The 25,642-nt window shown below is 45.2% G+C and overlaps 1 protein-coding gene across 1 annotated transcript in view; it reads right to left on the reverse strand.

Moving 5' to 3' along the window:
* The window catches only part of LOC124556233, a 345,372-nt gene that overhangs the window by 314,068 nt on the left and 5,662 nt on the right, over positions 1–25,642 (reverse strand). The window lies entirely within an intron of this gene.

The following is a 25,642-nucleotide window of genomic DNA, read 5'->3' on the forward strand; positions in this document are numbered from 1 at the left end:
TCTAGCGAGGTAAATCGCTGCGTTCGCGTACGTACAATAGTTTTATTTTACGCAGACGTTCGCCGTCTTTTGTGCGTGCGACATCTGTCGCTCGAATGAAGCTAGGTGGAAATGAAGCGTCGAGACTGCTGATTTACAACTTCATTCCCGGAAGGAACGCTTCAGTCATTTACTTCAGAAACAGAAGTGACGCTATTCGGACGACGTCTGGTTTTAGTAGGGAGCAACATTTCCCAACCATGTCGATATTAGATCGTAAGATTGTTATTGAGTCCTAAACTGAAGTGATTACGGCTACTACGAGTAAAATACTGCCCTTCTTACATTTCCTGTCGAGATTATCCTCTTAGTCGCTAACTTAACTGAACTTTAGCGACAGGTCAAACTATGTCCCTCACCAACATACGAACCCAAATCGCCATCTTTCTTTGACAATGATTTTCAAACTCAGGCACCCAGGCGAGTGTCAAGAAACGACACGCTCCGCAACTCCGCAGAGTTTCTTCGATTTTGCTACAGGACTGATATCCCCAGTACAAACCATGCTGTGGATAATCGCTAAGTCCTGGGTTTAATACACAAACGAGGCAGAAGAGCGTGTGTGCCTCAGTGAACCGTGCTCTGTGGGCTTTCGTGTTACAGTGCACGTCCGGTGTGTGTGGGGCAGCAGTTGTAACCACCTCTGAATTTGCCAAACCGGTTGCACAAGCACAGCTCTGAGGTTGGTCGGTACACCAGCCAGGTGCGCGGATTCGGTCTGGGCTTTGGTTCTGCTGCACGAGTCTGATGCTAGGCGCTGGTGCATTAAGCTGCCCGATGGCATTTTTAGATATGATGTGACGGCGTGGTTACCACTCACTGCGTAGTCCTGTAGGCAAAGTCAGCCTCAGTTGCAAATTTTATCACGTGAACCGGACCTCCATATGCGTCGTTAGCAGCAACTACGAGGCATTTGAAACGGTGCCCGTGCCTCTACATTAAATTGATCTTTCGTAAGATGCACTTTCACTTTTTTTCTTCCCTTTAGAGTAGCCGCTCTGCATGCAACATAAAATCGCAAGTTCATTTACGTTCGCAGCGTTCCTCCTCCTAGAGGAAATATGTCTTTTTCCTGTGCACAGGGCGTATAATATTACGGACTTACAAAGACAAGAACACACAAATATCATTTACTGAGAGCGTCGGTGAATCCGTGTTACGAAGTGTGTCACCACCTTCTTAGGTATATGTAGTTCCACAAGAAAGCAAACATTAACAAAGGCAACGGCAAACAAGAGTGCGAAAACGTGTATAAATAGCAATACATACATCCATATGTGAGTCACTGATAGATTGGAAAATTGCTGGAGTTACTGTTATGATACCACCACCATAACGTTTTTCCTGAAATAAAACGAAAATTAAATGAAAATCTACACCTACACTCCTCAAACCACCTTGTCCTATGTGGCAGAGGGTAGCCTACTTTTGGTACCCCGGCTATTTTCCTATTCCTTTATAGGATGCTGAATGGGAAGAACTACTATCGGTAAGCCTCTATATGTGTTCTAATTTATCTGATTTTTCGGTCGTGGTCGCGTCCTTACGGATTCCTCCAATGAATCTGTGTATCACCTGCCTTTCCTACGACTAGTTTCACGTGACCATTCCACTTTAGCTTATTCCGCGCCGTTACTCGTACGTATTTTTGGGTCGTTTCCAGTGATTTGTCGCCAATTGGGTAACTGAACAGTAACAAATGAAATGTATTCACAGTTGCGAATATGAACAACCTCCAGCCGTATAATGGAATGATGACAATGCCAATTTGTGTCGGCCCTGTGCTCGAACCCGGATTTCCCACTTTGCGCTAGCGGTCGGCGTAACAACTTCGGCTATCCGAGCACGACTGACGGGCAGGATCAAACTTGCATACGTCGTCGTCCATGAGTCACGCATTTCCGTGGGAATAGGCCAGTATTTATCGGCCGATACTGGACCTGCGACTTACCAATAAAATGTCTCCCCTGTACAGGAATAAAATCATTGCAATTTAAGAGTACAGATATGACACATGGACGGCGACAGTGAAAGTTTGCACCTGGTCGTGAGTCGTGCTCAGATAGTCGAAGCGCTTAAGGTGACCGCTCGCGTAAAACGGGAAAGGGTCCCGTACAAATTTTCACTGTCGTCATTTCATTACACAGCTAGCGGTGGTCCATATTCGCAACTGCGAATAAATTTCTTGTCTTTCTAGCAGTTGTAGTCACCACGGTGCATGTTCCTTCGGACGTATAGGCATTTCCGAATGAAGATTGCATTGTACGTCTTCACAACACAGGCACTGCAATTTCGCGAACAGTAATAGATCGTCGTATATTTATACGTAACAATTAAGATAAAGGTATCATCAACGTGAAGATTGTTTTGAACACTACAGAGCTCTACTAACAAGGGAACCTCCCCATCGCACCCCCCTCAGATTTAGTTATAAGTTGGCACAGTGGATAGGCCTTGAAAAACTGAACACACATCAATCGAGAAAACAGGAAGAAGTTGTGTGGAACTATGAAAAAAATAAACAAAATATAGAAACTGAGTAGTCCATGTGCAATATAGGAACATTATTGATCACATGCAGTCAGCAGTGCGGTGGTCCCGTGGTTAGCGTGAGCAGCTGCGGAACGAGAGGTCCTTGGTTCAAGCCTTCCTGCGAGTGTAAATTTTACTTTCTTTATTTCCGCAAAGTTATGATCCGTCGTTCGTTCATTGACGTCTCTGTTCACTGTAATAAGTTTAGTGTCTGTGTTTTGCGACCGCACCGAAAACCGTGCGATTGGTAGACGAAAGGACGTGCCTCTCTAATGGGAACCGAAAACATTTGATCGCAAGGTCATAGGTCAACCGATTCCTCCACAGGAAAACACGTCTGATATATTCTATACGACACTGGTGACGGCATGTGCGTCACACGACAAGAATATGTTGTCGACCCACCTAACTTGTACACTTCGCGAATGGGTAAAAAGATTCTTCTACCTTGCCCGATTTAGGTTTTCTCGTGGATGTGATAATCGCTCCCAAAAAACTGATGAAAACGTGAGTTTGTCACATAAACTGCAACAAATGAATGCAACAGTTTCACAGTCGCACAGTTTTCTCTGTGCTCTGTCAAAACGTTTTTAACCTTTTTAATTTTTCCGTGTGTAGACCGTCAAATCCTGCATATGTCCAAGCAAATCTGAACATGTCCTGGAATTTTGGAGAGCGAAGTTGATTATGTGTGAGTGCTTGAACTTTGATAACTGTCTGAAAATAAAAAAATAAATTTTTCACTCGAGGGAACACTTGGACCAAGGACCTCTCGTTCCGCAGCTGCTCACGCTAACCACAGGACCACGGTGCTCCTCGGCTCACATTATCCTTGATATTGCCTATCTTGCGCATGGACTATTCAGTTCGTATGTTTTGCTTATTTTTTCATAGTTCCACACAACTTCTTCCTGTTTTCTCGATTGATGTGTGTTCAGTTGTTCAAGGCCTATACACTGTGCCAACTTATAACTAAATCTGAGGGGGGTGCGATGGGGAGGTTCCCTTGTAAGCACGTTTTTTGCACGTTAACAAACATTGTCAGAGGCGACAGAAGTGATAATTGAATGAAAGGGACTGACCAGAGATCGAACCAGAGTCATTTGGATTCGTAGCACTTAACTACCGAGCCACTGTAGCACGTCACATTTCCATACACGCAAAAACGGAAATTTTTAATCGTATTGACAGAACCTAAGTGTAATGGAGATTTTAGTGTAGTCTAATTTTCTGAGTATATTTGACTGCACAAACTGGAAAGCAAGTATCCACTTTCTGTGTGGCAGTGGGGAATGAGAAAGAAGCAACAGGTCAGTACTAGCGACAATGCTCGATCTTCTTTTATCCTATTTCAGCAAATGTCACAATCCACATAACAGTCTGATGTACTTATTCCACGTACAGAAAAGGAAATTAATTTATCTGGTCTACATTTTCTATCCCTCACGCTTTTGCGACGACATGTGCGAGCCCAAAGTAGAGGTTTGGTTTCGATGATACGCGGGTGTCTAAAAGCATGGTCGGCAGTTAACGTTTCGGCTATGGCTGTTCCGTTAGGTTATACACTGTCCAGTCACACCTGTCAAAAGCCAGGATAATCACCTTTTATAGCGTGAAACGTAAAGAGTGTCAATGAGGTTCTGAAAGGTACCGACGCGGATGTGGAACCAGGCCGACTCGATTTCTCGGTTGAGGATCCATGGCGCGAGCAGCCCGAGCGAAGTGGTCCAACAGATTATCGATTGGGTTTAACTCCGGGGCATCTGGTGGCCAGGAGAATACGGTAAACTCATCCTCGTGCTCTTCGAACCACGCACGTACACTTCGACCTGTGTGCCACGTTCAATTGTTTTCCTGGCAGATGACATCATGCCGAGGAAATAAAAACTGCATGTATGGGTGGACATGCTCCGCAAGGATATATGCATACACGAGTTGATCCACTGTGATCACGAGATCACCCAGGAAATGCTGCGAAAAACTACCCCAGACCATAACGCTCTCTCTTTTGTTGCGTGGTGCTCGCTTTAAGGCGTTTCACGCCGTATGCACAAACTGCCATCTGTACAATGGAGCACAAAACGTGATTCATCTGAAAAGGCCAGCTGCCGCCATTCAGTGGACGTTCAGTTGCAGTATTAGTATGTAAATTCCAGCCTTCGTCGCCGGCGAACAGCAATCAGTATGGGTGCACGAACTTGGCGCCTGCTGCGGAGGGCCATGTGTAGCAACGTTCGCTACACGGTTGTTGAGGAGACACTACTGGTAGCCCCTCGGTTCATCTGGGAAGTCAGTTGCTCAACGGTTGCACGGTTATTCAGCCTTACCCATCTCCGCAGCTGTCGTCCAAAATGTTCAAATATGTGTGAAATCTTATGGGACTTAACTGCTAAGGTCATCAGTCCCTAAGCTTACACATTACTCAACCTAAATTATTCTAAGGACAAACACACACACCCACGCCCGAGGGAGGACTCGAACCTCCACCGGGACCAGCCGCACAGTACAGGACTGCAGTGCCTTAGAAGCTGTCGTTCACCCCTGCCTTCTATGGCCCGTGGTGCACCACAAGATGCCTCGGCAACGCTTCTGGATAGCCCATTCTGTGATGCACGGTATACTTTAACCAGTACAGCATGCGAACAGTTTACACACTTAGCCGTTTCTGGAATGCCTCCGCTCTCTGTCCGAAAGCCAATGATCACAACCTTTTGGACGTCAGATAAATTGCTTCGTCTCTGCATTACGACTACGACTGCACCGTTTCTCGCGTCTCCCTGACACGTTTTATATACCCTACACTGCTAGTGCTAACACCTGTTGTCTGTGAGTGGTTACTGCATGTTGGCGTCGAACATAGGCAGTGATCACATTGTGACTGCTCCGTGGACTGCGTATCTGGATCAAGTTGACAACATATAAGTTTAGAGAAACAAACGTCCCTCCCGGACTTACATAAATGGCACAGATCCATATGATAGCTTGTCCATTCTAGTCTCTTGTGTCGTCCTTACTGTGATTTAGGACACTGTCCTCATGTTTCTTAAGGTTGGTAAGGCTGACGTGTCGGCAACAACGTTTCCCGATAGCTTACGCACATTGAAAATCAGGTACTGTAAATCTATGCACAAGGACTCCCCCCCAGGATACATCTGTGGCGAGAGAAATCCCAAGCGCATCTGATTCCCCTCTCCCGTCACCCTGTTAAAGTCTAAAACACTTACATAGCAAAAAATGTCTGGTCAGGAGATTCGCAAGAGCAACAGTCAGAAGGCTACAATCATAACGGACTTATGTACCGGCATTTTAAAATACGACGACAGAAATAATCAGGTCAGTAGGTGGGTAGAGCTGCAGGCGATTCCGGTCGTTCTTCCCACATCCCTCCCACTGCAGATCCATTGGAGTCAAAGTGTTTAAAACAGGAACAGCGCCCACTATTTATCGGAGTGCTATCCATAAAACGGAGCCGGCCGAAGTGGCCGTGCGGTTAAAGGCGCTGCAGTCTGGAACCGCAAGACCGCTACGGTCGCAGGTTCGAATCCTGCCTCGGGCATGGATGTTTGTGATGTCCTTAGGTTAGTTCGGTTTAACTAGTTCTAAGTTCTAGGGGACTAATGACCTCAGCAGTTGAGTCCCATAGTGCTCAGAGCCATTTGAACCATTTTGAACCATAAAACGGAAAATAGCGCGCGGCAGGAAAAGGTGCTAACTGCACCTAAAAGCAATTAAGAGTAAAATAGTGATGACAAAAGCAGCTGGCAGAACATGTACGATCGATGTCCACCAGACCCAGCACGCGGATGGATGCTCCCTGACCACAACCACCCAGCCCCCAAACTAGTTCAAAACGTTATTTCTGAGAATAAAAATCACTATCAGATAAAAAGAAGGGCTAAACTCTCTGTGAGTAGTCCGCCAATATCAGAGACAAACATCCGGAAGACCATGCTTATCTTGGAGATCCAGGTGGAGGTGGCATTCCACCAGGATGTTAGCCACTGTCCGTAAGGCTCCGCAACCACAACATGGGGTGACTCGTTATATAAGATAAAACTATGGTTTAATCTGGTATGGCCAATGCGGACACTGTATTCCTTCTGAAGAGTAAGAGAGCAGTAGCCCACTAGATGTTTCATTTCTAAATGAGGCTAGGTCTTGTCTGCAAGCATAAATCCGCTTCTCTAGCCACATGATCAGCCAGTTCATTCCTCGAGATATAAACATGTCCTGTGACCCAGAGAAAGACAACTGATTTGAACGACACCAGGGCCCTGTAAATATGGAATAGAGTAGAGCAATCCGCAACCCAAGAGGTGTGGGCAAGCACAGAGTGCTACACTTTTGCATGCAGGAATATGGGGCAGTCATGTCAGGGTTTTATCAAAGAGGAGTCTCTCAAGTTGGGACTGGTTCGACAGAGGTCACTAGCCAATTGCTAGTGATAAGGAAAATAGTAACACTTAGCACTGGCTACAGGGCACCATTCTCTTGGACCCATGGGGAGCTGAGAGATGTACCTACTCTAACCTAAAACAAGCAGTGGGATAAAAACTGACGATTAAAAATCGACAGGGAGCCTCAAAAGCCCCGGTCATGGATGCTAAGTAAAATGTGATGGCGCCAAGCAGTGTCTTATGTACATCAAAGAGAATACAGTGAGCTGCTGGCATTTAGAAAACCCTGTTGGGTTGCTGTTTGAACCTAGACAGATGATGGATTGTGGTTCATCCCTGTCAGGAACCACACTGACAGGGGGACAAAAGCTCACGCGATTCGAGAACCCATCATAATCGCCGGGCTACCATCATTTCAAGCAGTTTGCCGAGCATATTTTCGATGGACGTGGGGGTTTTGTCTGTTTTACGGACGGGTACAATGGTATTATCTCGCTGTTGTGGGGGGAAATCATCTAGCCAAAGATAGTTGCCTTTGAGTAACATCCAGATGTTGTATCATCTGAAAACGAATAAAATCAGGGCATTGGGCTGTATTGTGTGGGGAGTCAGCAGTCTGAACCAGTTCCTAGTCAGTGAAAGGGTCATTATATCCCCACAAGACTTTCCAACACCCCCTACCAACTCCACATTGCAAGAACCCTTATCATGTCATTTGGTGGATGTTGATCATTCGTTCCAATGTCACTTGTGTTCATGCCATACTTCCCAGATTTCAGAAGGAGGTTCATGATGACTTCCCTCAAAGGATCAGCGTATTGCTCCTCAGACACGATGCTGTTAACAATCATTTGGAGGTAGTTCTTGGAACCAGTATTCAAATGTCACATCACGTGCTGAATTCAACCCTGCTGCTGAACTGCGAGCCACAGGTAGCATATGCTCTAACTCCCCAATACAAAAGGACCAGTTGCACGCTTTTGTTGCTGGAGCTAAAGTTAAACGTGTCCTCTCAGATAATTTCCATCTGTGTTGAAATGAAGCATCTTGATTGACACTAGATGTTATCTTTTGGAATTATTTCGCTATCATCTGGGTTACAGCTTTTAATGTAATGTTCACAGCACCACTGTACTGAATGGACATTGCAGTGCACACTTTACCTTTCTGAGTGATCATTCTCATAGATTCTCGTATCTTTGCTGAAGGTTTAAACGGTTAATAGACCGTAATAATTCTTGCCACGACTGCTTTTTTTCTCTCTGATAATGTACAGAGCTTTCGTCAGAGCAATGTGAAAGTCTAAAACATTGTCAGCTGATGGACTGTGACGGAACGTTCGCAGCGCTGCACGCCTGTACCTGACAGTTAAATGAAACTCCTAGTTCCACCATCATGCTGACCATCAGCCAGGTGTTTTCACACGACGTGGATGGTGGTGGTGACATGGTCTACCATATCCTGGATGCTGAATTAGTGCTGTAATACAGCCAGCTTGCTGCAAAGCATCCAGCTGGCTCTTTGCATAGCCCAGTTAGATGGCTTGGCGGCAGACGTTCATGTATGCGGAAGGTGGATCCAAATGGGAAAAACGCAAGTTCTCAGCTTCCCAAAGAACAGTACTGTATCAGTTAGCATCAGAGAGCAAAGCGAAGGTCAACGGCTGAGAAGATCAATTTCCAGTATTGAAGTGTGTCTTTTTCCTTGTGTTGAGGAGGCAGGCATCGTTCAACAAGAGGAACCCTCCCATTACTCGACACTTGGGACAAGTAAAACACCACTTCATGTGATGCGCACTAAAATCCTTGAGGAGGATAACGAGGCAGAGGTATTTTCGGATGAAGTCTTCAGGGAAGTCATACACAGATTGATGAGGTGGGAGAGACAAGGTGATCAGTTATTCTTACTGGTGTGTAAACCTTAACAGCTACGGCTGGAAGAGGTTGGTGAGGATAACAGGTACACAATGGCGTGTATCGTGGACGAATACTCACACTTCACCCTTAATCTCACCATACATATGGCGTGTATAATGGACGAATACTGACACTTCACCTTTAATCTCACCTTACCTATCATCGCTCCTGTGGATAGTGTACCCTTCAAAAATAGCGTTCTCTGAAATGTGTCTTGTAGGCGATCGCCTTGGCCTTGGTGCCTATCCTGTCTTAAAAAGCTTTAAAAAGCTTTACTTCCTTCACATTTTTCAGAAGGATTTTCCTTCGTTCCACCCTCCCAACCCATCCCCCAATCTCTCCCTCTCCCTCTCCCGCGTTTCCTTTCTTTTTACACACAGGTCACAGGATAGACAGCGAATCGAATAGTAGAACGACTTGTGTTTTCGTCACCATGTATTTCCAGTTCCATTTCAGATTAATCAGATTAATCTTCGTCCGTTATCTGAGGATTTCGAGTCGTTTCTCTTGCTTAGACTTTTTTGCGTGTATTTTGCCTTTTGTTGTTTGGGACGGGTTGAACTACTTTGTGCATCCAGCTTTGTGACTGAGGGTTGTTGCCTCTGCTGGAACTGGCTTAGAAGTAGCTGCGCTGCGGACTCTTTAGCATGGGTATTGTTGCAAGCGCATTTACATGTGCACGTGCTTGTGTCAATATCTATTGTCTCTGTTTATGTAGCACTGACGTTCGCTTCAGTTTTTTCGCTAGTTCTGCAAATTGTTTTTGCCTCGGTATACTAAATTCTTTCATTCACACTCATTTCTTGAATTTTCTTTTCCTCTAAAAATACTGGGAAATTCCTCCTCCAAGCAGCGTAATTACCTAAGCAATTTGCACAGAAATACTATATTGAACATGATGACCCAGCCTCGTGGGTGTATTTCCCTCCATTTCTGTACGTCCCCTTGCCATTACACCTTACTGTGATGTGATCATATCTTTGGCATTTGTAGCACCGCACCTGACTTCTGTTACGCCTTCCATTTCCCAGTCTTTTTGCAGTTAAACAGCGCCCGTGTCCACGATCTTTCTAAAACTTACGACACCCTTATTTAAGTTGAGAATGGTAGTATTTTCTAAAAGTGGTTCAAATGGCTATGAGCTCTATGGGACGTAACATCTGAGTTCATCAGTCCCCTAGAACTTAGGACTACTTAAATCTAACTAACCTAAGGACATCACACACATCCATGCCCGAGGCAGGATTCGAACCTGCGACCGTAGCGGTCACGCGATTCCAGATTGAAGCGCCTAGAACCGCTCGGTCACACCGGCCGGCCAGTATTTTCTACGGCTACAGCACACTGGCCACAGTTCTTCAGAGTTTCGAAGTATAGTCGCTTGGCGAGGCGTAACAGTTTCGACCAAGAGTGTTCCGTTGCGATGTCTATTGGCAGATTTTAGTTCCCAAATATTCTTCAAAATTTTGTCGGTTCTCGAAATCTCCCTCTTCTCCCCATTATAAAACGTCATTCTGACACTGTTGGGCTCGGTTAGAATGATAGAGTTTGGATTTTCCTAATGCAATTCCAGGCGGACTGTTCTATCGAACTCTCTTAGTTGTGTGAGTGTACACGATCTCTGACGGCTCAATCATTCCGGTGATAGCTTTGTTTTTAGTTTTTTCCAATCCCCATAACAGATCCATTCAAGGAACAGCTAGGGGCCTTACGTAATCCTCCCAGGCAGATGCCTGCTTACGTGGGTTAGCTTCATACAACTAATATTTCCCACTAACGACTGTTTTCCGCCAACAGCTATACTTCTCATCGGCAAGCATCACATCTTGCAACTGGTAGATGTTTTTACCAGGCTCGTGATCCGGGCAGTTAAACTAAGATCCTCACTCTCCGAAACACACAATGGTGCACGGTCACCCCCCACAATGGTTGCTGTAGCTTTCCAGAGTTTACGGTAATCCAGGGGTGGCTGCGCTGACTTGGGAACCTCGGGTTCACTATGCTCGTTCCCAGGAATCACTGGCTGAGCCCCTGGGAGAGTATATAGGAAGTCAGAGATACAACTTGCAGCACGAAAAGGGATATTGCTTTCCAAACGCTCGGGGCCTCGTGTTTGTCAATCACGTTGTCACAAAGATAGTTATAAGCCGTTTGAGGTGACCGATTTCGTCTCAATTTTTAAGCAACTGAGCCTGAGCTCTCTCCCTCACAAGCCAGCCAGTGTGGCCGAGCGGTTCTATGCGCTTCAGTCTGGAACCGCGCGACCGCTACGGTCGCAGGTTCGAATCCTGCCTCGGGCATGGATGTGTGTGATGTCCTTGGCTTAGTTAGGTTTAAGTAGTTCTAACTTCTAGGGGACTGTTGACCTCGGATGTTAAATTCCATAGTGCTCAGAGCCATTTGAACTATTTTTCTCACACACATGATCTCGGTGTTGACACGAGGTTAGACTAACCACCTTTCATTTTTAACATCTTCATTCACACAAATAGAATGGAACCTCAACACGCCAGACAAGCTCTCCTTTTCTGCATCCTAACTGCTTGTGGCAACGTCTGGAACATATGGTTCCTTCCACCAGAGAGAAAACCGGAAAGAGAGAGACAACTGTCCATAGCATTTGACTTCAGAAGCGATGTACAGTTACCTGTAAGCCGTTAACCAGTTAGCTAACAAAATGAAATCTCTAATAATACTTTAACCTGCTGCGGGACATGTGGTAATCACTTTATGATACAGACACTACCGTCCGATTAACTTTTAGTGACATTCTACAAACCAAAATTTATGTTATGAAAACTGGCTCAAATGACTCTGAGCACTATGGGACTCAACTTCTGAGGTCATTAGTCCCCTAGAACTTAGAACTAGTTAAACTTAACTAACCTAAGGACATCGCACACATCCATGCCCGAGGCAGGATTCGAACCTGCGACCGTAGCGGTCTCGCGGTTCCAGACTGCAGCGCCTAGAACCGCAAGGCCACTTCGGCCGGCCCGTTATGAAAACTGTTTCCTGTTGACCGCATCTGTTGTTTCTAACAGAAATGAGCTGGCATATAGAAAACCTAAGTCGAGATTTTTAACTTGTGTGGTTAAAAAAATTATCCCAGATATATTTATCGAGATTGGAGTATTACAAATAGTTTCCGTAGTTCAACCGTTAGTGTCCTTGACACGGATGGCGTTTCGATGCACGGTACCTCACTTACTTCTCTTACATGCGCACCGATTACCTCTAACGGGTATACAATGAGAGCAAGTGTCTCTTCCGCAAGCAAAGTTCTGTTTATCGAGCATAAATATCAAAAGCAACAAGCAGCAAATCCGCAAATAAAAGTTATTTTGTTACGAAGAAATTTATGAGAGAATAGCAACTATGGACAGGACCAAGTCACTATCACGCGGAATAACCAAAGCAACTACAAACGCAACTATCCCGTTGCGCCAGCGTGATGGAGGAAAGACACGCTTACGGTGAAAAAACATTCCAGCCGCTGCCACAAAAAAACCTCGTGCCATTCCTCTTCGGCTCGAAGCGTCCTGTTTGTTTTACAGGCCAAGAATCAGAGCCAGAACTTTCAAAAGCAACGCTCGAAGATATGATCCATATGAACTGGTTGTCCAACGCTACTAAGGGCTTCAATCCATCAGCCACAAGTACCCATGAGGAAGAGGATATGGGGAGAATAGCCTCGGCTACAGCCTAGGGTTAATACCCAGAATGAAACTTAACCCGTACAGCACGAGTTTTGGATCAACAGTTATGGATCATCCACAATGGCACGGAATTATTACAGCCGATATAGCGCAGTGTCAATTTCTACTAAGACGAATTGGGAAATCTTGAAGTATTGACACAGGAATGCTGGCTCAGACGTGGCAACCATAAAGCAAATGTGTATCTTTTCATTAGACCATTCAGCAACTCAGCGACACGAAGCGGATGCGGCAGGAGCCGGTAAAGCAATCGCCTACTGGTGACTTTTACAGATTACAAACCATGGCACAAGTGTGAATACAAATCACTCGCCGAATGGATCTCCTAGTCGGCATCTGACATGTGCCAGCTGTTTTGAATCTGACATGGATGATGGCGATCGAATATGTCTGTCTTTAGTGACCACGCACAAGTCAAAATGCGAAGCGGCGCTCTTATAGTGGCATACCTGATGTACGTTACAAATTCTGTCAGAAATTAACTATAAGAACTCAGAAAAACTAACAGAAATTTGGGTCCAAAAGTGCTTACAGAATAGCCAATAGATGTACATAAAGCATCGGAGAGACAAAACAGTTCAGTCTACATCCTATGCTTGTAATTAATACAAATAAAGAGTTAACATAAAAGTGCTCCTATGACACACACACACACACACACACACACACACACACACACACACACGTGTGCCCTTGCATTACCAAACTGACGATTCTTTGATACCTCAGGAGATATGTTCTATCAATCAATTTCTTCTTTTAGTCGAGTTGTATTCCAAACATTTTTTTCCCATTTAGCTTCCGTACATCTTCATTAGCTATTCGATCTACCCATACAATCTTCAGTATTCTCCTGTACTACCATGTGCCAAAAACGTCTATTCTCTTAATTAGAGGAAGTAGAAATTTTCAGATATAAAAAGGCACAGTTCGCACTGAATAACCAATTGAAATTAAAGCACCTGTAGCATTATGGCTAATTTTGATTGTGTAAATAGGTGCTAGTGCGTCGCAAAATTCTGTATTATTCTCGCTTGTGAAAGTAGCGACCCAGCGCTGCTAGTAATGAATATATGACGTCACACTGTCCACATGTACAGCTTCCGTTCCGCCAGCCAGCTAGCCTCTCTTAGTCGTTCTTGCGGGCCGCTTTTGCTTTGCCCTGCCGTCACACTGGTGACACACTTCCACATCATACTTTCCACGCAGTAATTTGGATAGTGCCGCGACTAATCGTGTTAGCAGTGACAATTTTTTATCGCCAATCCGGCACCTTTTGAAAAATTTTTAGCGTGGACTCCCCCTCTATAAAATATTTTTTTCTTTTTACATGCATACAGATATTAAAGAACGGAGCACGTCTTCTTTACCTTTCGCTCGCCATATTATTGACGATATTCACTGAATAGTAAGTTCTGACTGGGAGGGATGGGTATGCCTATGATCTTTTAAGGTTGTGAGTATAATTTAGACAATCCTTTATTAATTTTAATATCCACAACATGTGGTGACGCCATGATTTGCATTTCACCACGTAGACTGCACCTGATGATGTGGCTTCAGGTCGCAAAACCGGTTATGATTTAATGAACAATTTTACCAGCTGTTACCGGAGTTCTTACTAACATCATAACGAACAATCCGTTCAGATGTAGCATGGAAAAGGAAATAAAGATGACTGACCAAAAAGCCACTGCGGGTACATAAAACTAGCTGATTACTACACAAAAATGTTTTAACCAGCCACCCAGCGTACCATCAAAATCCCTTGCCTACAATCTGAGGCACGGCTCCAGATACACCAACTGTGAAAATGAACGTTTTATTCATTTCGGCAGGTGAAGTAGAGGACAGGACCAATTTGAACTTCTAACGACACACCTTACAGAATATAAAAAGCTTCCCAGAGGAATGTGACTATGGGCTATGGCCGACATAGGCATTACTGACAGATGTGGCCTCTCAAAAATGGTTCAAATGGCTCTGAGCACTATGGGACTTAACATCTTAGGTCATCAGTCCCCTAGAACTTAGAACTACTTAAACCTAACTAACCTAAGGACACCACACACATCCATGCCCGAGGCAGGACTCCAACCTGCGACCGTAGCAGTTCCGCGGTTCCGGACTGTGTGGCCTCTCATCAGAAATAAAATCTATCCAGCAAAGAACAATATCCTACACAACTCTGACTTCATTCAGCTTCGTTGACTAGTAGGAGATTCCAGTGTTCTCTGGGGTCGAATAGAAACAGCTCTTCTGACTTGCAATATGAGAAAGAGGCAGCGTCTGCGCCACGTATAATATGCTGCTGAAAAGGGAGCTACCTGAACCGATTATGGATAGGTGCCACAAACACTAACTGTCGAAAACGCGGTTCTTCGTATTGCTACGCGCAGATAACCAAAATCATATCGCTTTTATGAGGCATAGAAACTGACTTTGTGCAATACCAAGGCGACAACGGTTGGCTATACATGTTGAGTATGACTGCAGTTTGTCAGATACCCTCCACACACGATAAAATAGAGTACTACTAATACTGTCAATGTGGTCCTGCAGAATTAAAACACAACCGAAAGTGGCTAATGCTGTACCAAACTAATCTTTTAATTGAATACTCTAATGATTCAATTAGTTCTCATAATTACCGATTTGCAAATACGAAGATTTAAGTTACTATCCACAAGAGGGATGAAGAAATGTCTGGAAGAACTGCACCTGAGGTAAAAGGGATCCGGACTGCAGAATGCGGCGCAGTTAACGCGCCTGCCACATGGTAACAGTGATCTGAAACCTACACAGAAGGGGAACAGTTTCCTCATCAGTCACCACTCGAAACTACAACTGAATACCAGACTATAACAGGCACACACTAGGAGATATTTCAAATGCCAGAACCTCACAGCGATCTACACATCATACATAAAATAGTGAAGACGCTGCGAATAAGAGTCAATAACGGCCGTATCAATCATCTCTAGCAGCACTAACACTGGGATAGATGAAGAGAAACTCAGTGAATTCTGAAAAATGTACCGAAGCTCGTATTTACGCAAACGACGACAAACAGTGAAGTCGTAGCCGTAAATCTACCAGACGACACAAATAAGCCCAAAATTATAAAGACATAATCTCTGCATCTGCTGTCTACACCTATAATCGGCAAGATACTGTGGGGTGCATGGCAAAGCGTAGTATGTGGCTGGAATCCTGAAGGATCAACCATCACGTTTTTGTAACTCACGACAATGATTGTGTGACGTTGAACGTGTGCAGCGTGCTAACAAATGTACAGTTCTCGTTTTAACTAATCAGGCAAGTACTTCCCAGGAGACAAACTGTTAGATTTCCCAATATAATACAGACTTAATGAAAGTACACAGACCTGTAAACCCTAATCTCACGCAGTCCGCATCCATGCGTTTAATTCATACTAGACATTCTCGCGTGGTATTCGAATTTTAAAACTCGAAGTGTACGCGGTGACTTGTTTATGGCCGAAGAACAAAACATTAGTGAGGAACTGGGAGGAGATGGTACGTGCTTTCAGAAACCGTACTTAAGAAACAATGATTTTTTCTGATTTTTCACTTCGCCAAGAAACCATATAAATGCCGAAGTGACAACAGTGGTTCTAATTATGAGGTGTACAACAGCGAAAATTTAGTTATGTGATAAATACATCGTTACCACCGAGGTAGGAATACAGGGAAACAAATCTGGTATATACATCAAATACTTGCACGAGATCTATCCCCGATAACGAACTTCAAAGTTCAACAGTGCGCAAATGCAATGACCACAATGCCATCTTCTTCAGTATAGACGACGAATTTAGAGTATTGCCCGATAAAGAGAGCACAACGACTACGGGCCGGCCGGCGTGGCCGTGTGGTTCTAGGCGCTTCAGTCTGGAACCGCGTGACCGCAACGGTCGCAGGTTCGAATCCTGCCTCGGGCATGGATGTGTGTGATGTCCTTAGGTTAGTTAGGTTTAAGCAGTTCTAAGTTCTAGGGGACTGATGACCACAGCTGTTAAGTCCCATAGTGCTCAGAGCCATTTGAACCATTTTTGACTGCGGGAACATTTGATTAAAAACGTTAGCAAAACCCGAACCGGGAGGAGCTATTGACCGAAGTAGTTGCTGCTAACTGTTAATGCGATTAAAGGCTTCATTTTGTCATAGAATTACTTCTGTGACTACAGATAAAACACACACCGACTAAGAAAATACACTCATCGATTACATAGTGCAACCGCTTTCCCATTTGACAGTCAAAACCAGGTTCCTCCAGAAGAATCCAGATATATATGATAGGAGAGGAATAGAAATTTAATTTTTCTTTCCAAGTATCAAAGAGAGATGCAGAGTTAAATTATTTCAAACCTAGAAGATCCATTGGAAACAGCACCTGCGCCAGCAAACAATCGCTGTATCTGGGGAGAACCGTACCGTCTAGTGACGGAGAAACTCTTGGCTCTCTAAGCTGTGCCGGCTATCCGATGAGCTGGTGGTGCTACAATAAAATTCCTCTAAGCACAGTATTTTTTCCACTAAGCTCTTCTCAAATGAGCCGATGGAAGATGATAAAAACAGCATATGTGAATCAGACAGGATATGCAGGTAGAATACACAAGCAAATTCTACTGCCATGTCATTTTCTCAAAAGGTTGTCGGGTTGGCTATTGCAGTACTTCGAAAAGCAATGGCGGCAGGTGCGGACGGCAACTGCCCCAAGGCTCTAAAATGGTGACAAAGGTGATTGTGCCCTTTCTAACATCCACAATTAACGAGCAGATGGAACTAGGAAGTGTTTCTCAGAATCGGAAAAGAGCTAGGACACCAACTCATTATTTATTAAACAGGGTACTGACAGTCGCGCAAGAACCGAAAAGTAACAGACCACGTTTTTCTGAGCCATACTCGTGCTATGACCAGAGAATGGCTGTTACAAGCACACATGCAGGCAACTCACGAGGTTGTCAGTATGGATTTCTGAAAAGTAAAAAACTGATGATGCATTCCATTCAGCTTTGGAACTCTAAATCAAGCGACTCTGAAATATGAAATTTCAGGTATGATATCCATCGCAGATGCCTAGAACAACCTATGGCAGGCAGAAATGTTCAGACTCAGAGTCCCCCTGTGACTGCATCGGTCGAACATTTGAATAACTCAGATAGCGTGGTTGGCTGGTTGCATTGGGTTTAAAGGACGAAACTACAAGGTCATTAGTCCATTTGTGAAACAAGTTCATACTCTCCAGGGGGCTCAACTCTTGTGGGTGCGTGATTGGCTACCACAGGGCCTCAGCCTTTACAGGATTACTTCCTTTCCATGCTGCATGCTTTATTTCTCCTATCCCTTTCTCCTTCTGCTTCTCCATCAGATGGTTTATGATCGGGCTTCAAGTTTCCACTTCCAGCGTATTCCACATCTGTTCATTAAATAAACATGGTCCCAACTGCTGGGTTAGACCTGCCACCAATTTTCAAAATTCTTCAGAAGTGCGGATCGTGCAGGGAAGGTTGCCCAAGTACTTCACCTTCGTGCCTTTCCATCTGTGTACCCTTCCCTTTAATACAGTAATACACCCAAAACCCAGCACAGTAGCCTTCCCATTGTGGGGGGTCGTCAAGTATCTGCACGGTGGTAGCCACCTAACCACACAGGATCGCACTATTGGTGTCGGAGCTGATAACTCCCAAAGTATGCCAAAGAGTATGTACTCATCATGACTGGGCACAGGGACTCCGAGCAATGGATTACTGGCCAGGTAGCCATTGCTGAGGCTTGATAGAACCCATGGTGAGAGCCCCCATTTGGAGTGGGTGGAACCATGGTGGATTAGCTGCCAATGAAGCGGATGAAGTTATCTCATTCTGGTGTCCATACAGCCTCAGCAGTGTCTATGAAAGGACAGTCCTCTTTCAATGCAGAGAGATACGGCATTTGAAAAGTCTGTGCAAAAGTAAAAACTACGTACGTGTTTGGGGTAAAGTTTTTTATTTTTGACATAGTCTCCTTTTAGACTTATACACATCATCCAACGCTGTTCTAATTTGTTGATCCCTTCCGAATACGTGATGACTGGGTGTTGTGTGATGTCCTTAGGTTAGTTAGGTTTAAGTAGTTCTAAGTTCTAGGGGACTGATGACGATAGATGTTAAGTCCCATAGTGCTCAGAGCCATTTGAACCTTCCGAATAATAGGAATTGTCCAAGTCTGCAGAACAGCTATTAGTTGCTGCAATCACCTCCTCATTTGAATAAAATCTTTGTCCCGCCAGCCATTTCTTCAAATTGGAGAACACATAGTAGTCCGAGGGAGCCAAGTCTGGAGAATAGGGGGGATGTGAAACGAGTTGGAATCCTATTTCCAATAATTTTGCGACCACAAATGCTGAGGTGTGTGCTGGTGCGTTGTCATGATGCAAAAGGACTTCTTTGCAGTCCAATAGCCGGCGTTTTTCTTGCAGCTCGGTTTTCAAACGGACCAGTAATGATGAATAATATTCACCTCATAGTTTTACCCTTTCCCAGATAGTCAATGAGGATTATCCCTTGCGAATCCCAAAAGACAGGCGCCATAACCTTTCCGGCCGAAGGAATGGTCTTAGCCTTTTTTGGTGCGGATTCTCCCTTGGTAACCCATCGTTTAGATTGTTGTTTGGTCTCAGGAGTACAGTAAAATGTATTCATGTTTCATCCACAGTGATGAAACAACGCTTAAAGTCCTGTGGATTCTTACTGAACAGCTGCAAACCATCCTTGCAACACTTCAAACGATTCCATTTTTCGTCAAGCGTGAGCAATCGCGCAACCCATTTTGCGGATAGCTTTCTCATGTCGAAATGTTTATGCAAAATATTATGTACCCATTCATTCGATATGCCCATAGCACTAGCAATCTCATGCACCTTAACTCCTCTGTCATGCATCACCATATCATGGATTTTATCAATGATTTCTGGAGTCGTAACCTCCACAGGGCGTCCAGAAACGTTCAGCACCATTTGTGTCCATATGACCACTCCGAAAATTTTGAAACCACTTATAAACTGTTCTAATCGAAGGTTCAGTCACCGTAATGTTTATCAAGCTTCTCTTTAGTCTCCTGAGGCGTTTTGCCTTTCATAAAGTAATGTTTAATCACCACACGAAATTCTTTTCCGTCCATTTTTGACAATCACTCGACTTCCTTGATTCACACAAATGCCAAACACAAAGAAATAGACCAATATGGCTGAAACTTGGTGTGCGTTCTTTCCAAGACATGACCTCGATACGCGCCGGTGGTGCCATCTCTCGGACTTCGCACGGACTTTTCAAAGGCCCCCCATATGATCCTAAAATGCTCCCTTCCATGGCTATACCATGGGACGAATGTGTGGCTAAGTGGCAAGTGGAGCAATACTCCCCACAATACTTGGTTTTTACAAGGACTGATTGTTATTCCTTCTTGGGCACAAAACCCTTGTTATTTGTGGAGAACTTTGAAGACAAGTTTGGGCAAGTGGCTAAAATGAAAAGTGGGTCAATTCTGATCAAAATGGCATCCCCTACCCAGTCACAGGCGCTGCTCGCTTGTAACAAGATGGGTGACATACCGGTGACTGTCACGCACTGTAAGTCTAACCTGGAGCCATGGGTTGTACACTGCCTGTCGTGTACATAGGGGGCCAAACAACAATAGGGTTGCTACCACAGCCTTCATCTTGGCCTTTGAGAGCGACTCATTGTCTGAAAAGGTCAAGGTGATTGTATACCAATGCGATGTCAAATTGTATGCCCCTCGCCTTCGCCCCCCCCCCCCCTACCCGATTTCCCATAATGTGAGCACTCCCTGTGCACCTCCCCTGGAAAGCGCCATTCTCCTTGCTCATCAGCTTGTGCTCTTTCCCAGAGAGAGAAACGAAAATTCAAGAATACAAGACTGGACAAACTATTTCCAAGAGATCAAGACATAGTGTGAGTGGCTGCACACAGCATATCAAATAATGTCATAGCTACAGCTATGACATCGCCCCCTTCAGTGACAGTACTCCCGCCCATTACACCTAATACAGTGGGCACTCAGGGCTGTTCAACCATGCCTGCCCTCATGATGGTTACGAGCTCCCCTCTTGCTGCTTCCCCTACACCTACTTTGGGATCAATGGCTTCCCACCCACCAGACATTGGTGCCCACCTCCTTGCCAGAGACAAATCACCTTCCTCTCGCTTCTCTCGCCAGGAAGGGCTTCCTCAGGGTACTTTCTTCCAAGTGTTCTGCCAGTCTACAACCAGACACCAACCAGTGGCTGACGGAGCAACAGGCTGCTGGTCGCAGCACTTCATGATCAACCTCTTTACCTGGAGTTGTTTCAGAGTAGCCCTCACAGTCATCAAAATCCATCAAGGAGAGAAAAGACAAGAAAAAGTCCTTCAAGAAGGACATTCCAGTGGCCTCCACGCCATCAGATCCCGCCTGTTCCACTCCTGTGGCTGAGGCAGAGCTTCTGGCGGCCACTGGAACCCTGGTTCACACCACACAATGGAACCCAGAACCTATGTATATTGCTGCCATAACAGTGGCAGCAGGTGACCCTAAGGCGAAAGTTGCCCCCTTGGTCCCTTCATTAGCCTCACTGTACATTGAAAATAATATTCTCCATACCACATGTTACACCTTTGGAGGCTGTAGATGTTAAGGTAAGGGTATTTCAAAGACATTACCATCTGCAATGTTTACCTTTGTCTTAATGGTGAAGTGTCTCAGAACATACTGTTCGCATTGGTTTCTAAGCTCTCCCCGTCTTTCCTAATCTGGGGTGATTTCAACATCCATAACCCCTTGTGGGGTGGAACCGTGGTCACTGGCTGCAGTAAATATCTCGAAAATTTCCTGGCACAACTTGACCTTTGCCTTGTGAATACTTGCACCCTCACACATTTCAGTGTGGCACACAGAACCTTCTTGGCCACAGACCTTTTCACTTGAACCCCCATCTTCTCCCACCCATCCTCTGGAGGGTCCATGATGACTTGTGTGGTAGTGACCATTTCCCGATCTCCCTGTCCCTCCCTCAGTGTCACTTCCCTGAATGCCTGCCCAGATGGGAATCACAACAGTGCTGACTGGGATGCTGTCGACCTTGACTCCCTGCTGTATGGAGATACTGATGAGTCAGTCCAGAGCACAACAACAGTCACTCTTTCAGCAGCTGGTTTCGCAATCCTCTGTTCCTCGGGGCCTCATGCCGACAGAAGACAGTGCACTGGCAGTTCTCAGAAATTGCAGAGGCCATTCGAGATCGTAGGCAGGCTCTCCAATACCATAAGCAGCACTCATTGATGGAGCACCTCGTTGCCTTTACGTGGCTTCGTACCTGGGTCCACTACCTAATAAAAAGATAGGAAGTGATCCTGTGCTTCAACCATCAGATTACATACCTCTCTCCTCTCTGCCCTCCCACAGGGTGGATGTCGTTTTAACTAGGCTGCGTATTGGGCACTGCCTTTTTAGCCATCATAAATTGTTAAGTGGCGCTCCCCCACCATTTTGTGCACACTGCCCCCAAGTTTTAACTGTCCACCATTTCCTGGTGGTATGCCCAGTTTTTAACTATTTACATTCCTGTTTGGGTTTGCCGTCTTGAGTTATCGGCTGTTTTAGTGAATGACACGTGGGCTGGCGACCGCATTTTACTTTTTATCAGTCGTAGCAATATGGCGAAGGCGATTTAATTTTTAGTACTGGACCTCCGTGTCTCTATGATGTATTTTATAGACCTTTCTCCACGGCCCCATTTTAGCTGTCTTCTTTTATGTCCATTGGGATTGATGTAGTCGTTTTTTAACTCCTCTCTGTCTTCGTGTTGTACAGTTTTGACATGGGCGCGTATGACCCAAGTTGTTTTTGCACCCAAAAACAAAACAAACAAACATACCTCTCGCTAGCACGTGTGGGCTAAGATCAGACATATCTATGGATACTAGACACCTGCAGGTGTAGCTGGTATTACCTTGAAGGGCACTGTGTACACTGACTCAGACGCTGTCGCAAAACATTTTTCTCTGCACTATGCTCAAGTGTTAGCATCTGATCATTATTAACCTGCCTTTCGTGTCCGAAAACAGCGGCTGGAGGGAAAGCATTTGTCTTCTACTAAACACCACCTGGAGCTATATAATACTTCATTCACTGAGTAGGAATTCATCAGGGTCTTCGCCCACTGCCCTGATACAGCCCCAGGGCCACACCGCATCCACAAGCAAATGATCAAGCACCTACCAGCGAATTGTCAGCGTCATATCCTTGCCAGCTTTAACTTCATCTGGAGCGAGGGTCAGTTCCCATCGCAAAACTTTTAGTTGGCTGGAACACAGAATGGCTCACTCTAACTTTATCAAACAAAATACGGGTTATAAAGGAGACTATTAATCTGTGGAGGTCCTCCATGCAGGCCTCTACCGAGGACTCTACCATACTTCGCTGTCTCCACATTGGCCATACTTGGCTGACTCATGGTCATTTCCTCCATAATGTGCACCCACCCCGCTGTCATTGTGGCTCCCGTTTTACACTCACTAAGCTAAGAATTAAAAGCAATTTCAAGAAATGTATAAGATTCAAAATAGACTGAGGTGTAGGTCAGAGGTAAATGGAGGTTTTTAGGATCCATCTACTGTGAGAGGTGCCCCTCTCTGTCCGACTTGCAGCTGAGTGAGTGGTGGCATAAGATTACCACAATGGCCACATAAGCTTGTCCTCGGGATTCAATGTGTGCTCCTTTATCCTCGTACCTTACGCCTCTCTTCCATTTACTGACAGTAAATATAGTGGGCTGAGCAACTGTTCACACCAATGACATCCTTTTTGTTGTATCTCAATTCCACCGTCGTGAAAGGGTGAATGAGGTGCAGACAAAAAAAGAAAGAGAGAAAGACGAAAAACCTGCTTACGGATAAACTAACTTTTGTTAAGTGGTATGGTATCAAAATAAAAAGAAATATTATCTGACGCTGTGAGAAAAACATTTTCGGGAAACACAGCCATAGTTTCGCTCGCAAAATACAATCTAAATTGGGGTACAATTGATCATATAGTTTCACTATTGGTGACAAATTTATGAAACCAATAATTGCCATAAAATATCTAGGAGTAAGCATCCGGAGCGACCTTCAGTGGAATGGCCAAGTAAAACGAATAGTACGAAAACTGCCTGTTGGCTTCTGTCTCGGGTTCTTCGGCCGACGTTCATCTAATGATTTTTCTGACGTTTCGCCAGCACAAGTGGCTGGCATTGTCAAAGCTTCACTCTCCATTGCCGGTGGTGAACTGGAGCCGAGCTCGCGGGCGCAGATTATATGTACTTGGCGCGCCAACGTCCGAGGGCTTCTCCGCGGTCATTTCCGGTGCGGTTCTCCTCTTGCTACCTGCGACGGTCGTTCGCTGCAGTACGGGAAGCCAGGATCCGTTGACCTTAAGGCTTTCCTCTTTCTTGTTCAAACCGTTCGCGTGTTTTTGTATTTCTACAGCTTCTCTGAACAAGCGCGTGTGATAGTGCTTCTCTACAGCCAGAACTTCCGCGTCGGCGAATTTTATTACGTGGTCGGTCTCATTCAGTGCGTGCTCTGCCACGGCCGACTTCTCCACCTGCCCCAACCTACAATGTCGCTTATGCTCGTTGATCCTGATGTTGATGGATCGTCCAGTCATTCCGACATAAACTTTTCCGCATGTGCATGGTATACGGTATATTCCCGACATTGCAAGTGGGTCTCTTTTCTCCTTCGCCGATCTAAGACACTCTTTGATCTTCCTTGTCGGTTTGAAAATCGTCTTTACGCCATGTTTGCGCAATATACGGCCGATTCTGTCCGTCACTCTGGGAATGTATGGCAGAAAGGCCGTACCCGACATTTCTTTTTCTGGTTCCTTACTTCGCCGAGTGTTTGGCTCTGTTACACTTCTAATATAATTTTTGGAGTATCCATTGCTCCTCAGGACGGTTTCCAGGTGTAGCATTTCTCGTTTGAGGTGTTGCGGCTCACATATTCGTCCTGCTCTCGTTACGAGCGTACTAATCATGCCCCTTTTCTGGCTCGGGTGGTGGTTTGACAGTTTGTGCAGGTATCGGTCCGTGTGTGTCGACGTACCTGTACCACACCACTTTCGTGGTGTGGAGCCATGGTGAAGAACAGCTCGGTGACTTCCTAAGACACTTGAACAGCCTCCATGCCAACATAACATTTACCATGGAAGTAGAAAAGGACAAGAAACTGCCATTTCTAGATGTGCTGGTCACAAGGGACGGCGAAAATCTGGGACACAGCGTGTATCGAAAACCGACACACACGGACCGATACCTGCACAAACTGTCAAACCACCACCCGAGCCAGAAAAGAGGCATAATTAGTATGCTCGTAACGAGAGCATGACGAATATGTGAGCCGCAACACCTCAGACGAGAAATGCTACACCTGGAAACTGTCCTGAGGAGCAATGGGTACTCCAAAAATTATATTAGAAGTGTAACAGAGCCAAACACTCGGCGAAGTAAGGAACCAGAAAAAGAAATGTCGGGTACGGCCTTTCTGCCATACATTCCCAGAGTGACGGACAGAATCGGCCGTATATTGCGCAAACATGGCGTAAAGACGATTTTCAAACCGACAAGGAAGATCAAAGAGTGTCTTAGATCGGCGAAGGAGAAAAGAGACCCACTTGCAATGTCGGGAATATACCGCATACCATGCACATGCGGAAAAGTTTATGTCGGAATGACCGGACGATCCATTAACACCAGGATCAACGAGCATAAGCGACATTGCAGGTTGGGGCAGGTGGAGAAATCGGCTGTGGCAGAACACGCACTGAATGAGACCGACCACGTAATAAAATTCGCCGACACGGAAGTTCTGGCTGTAGAGAAGCACTATCACACGCGCTTGTTCAGAGAAGCTGTAGAAATACAAAAACACGCGAACAGTTTGAACAAGAAAGAGGAAAGCCTTAAGGTCAACGGATCCTGGCTTCCCGTACTGCAG

Source organism: Schistocerca americana, chromosome X (genome assembly GCF_021461395.2).
Source record: "Schistocerca americana isolate TAMUIC-IGC-003095 chromosome X, iqSchAmer2.1, whole genome shotgun sequence".
NCBI classification, from domain to species: Eukaryota; Metazoa; Arthropoda; class Insecta; order Orthoptera; family Acrididae; genus Schistocerca; species Schistocerca americana.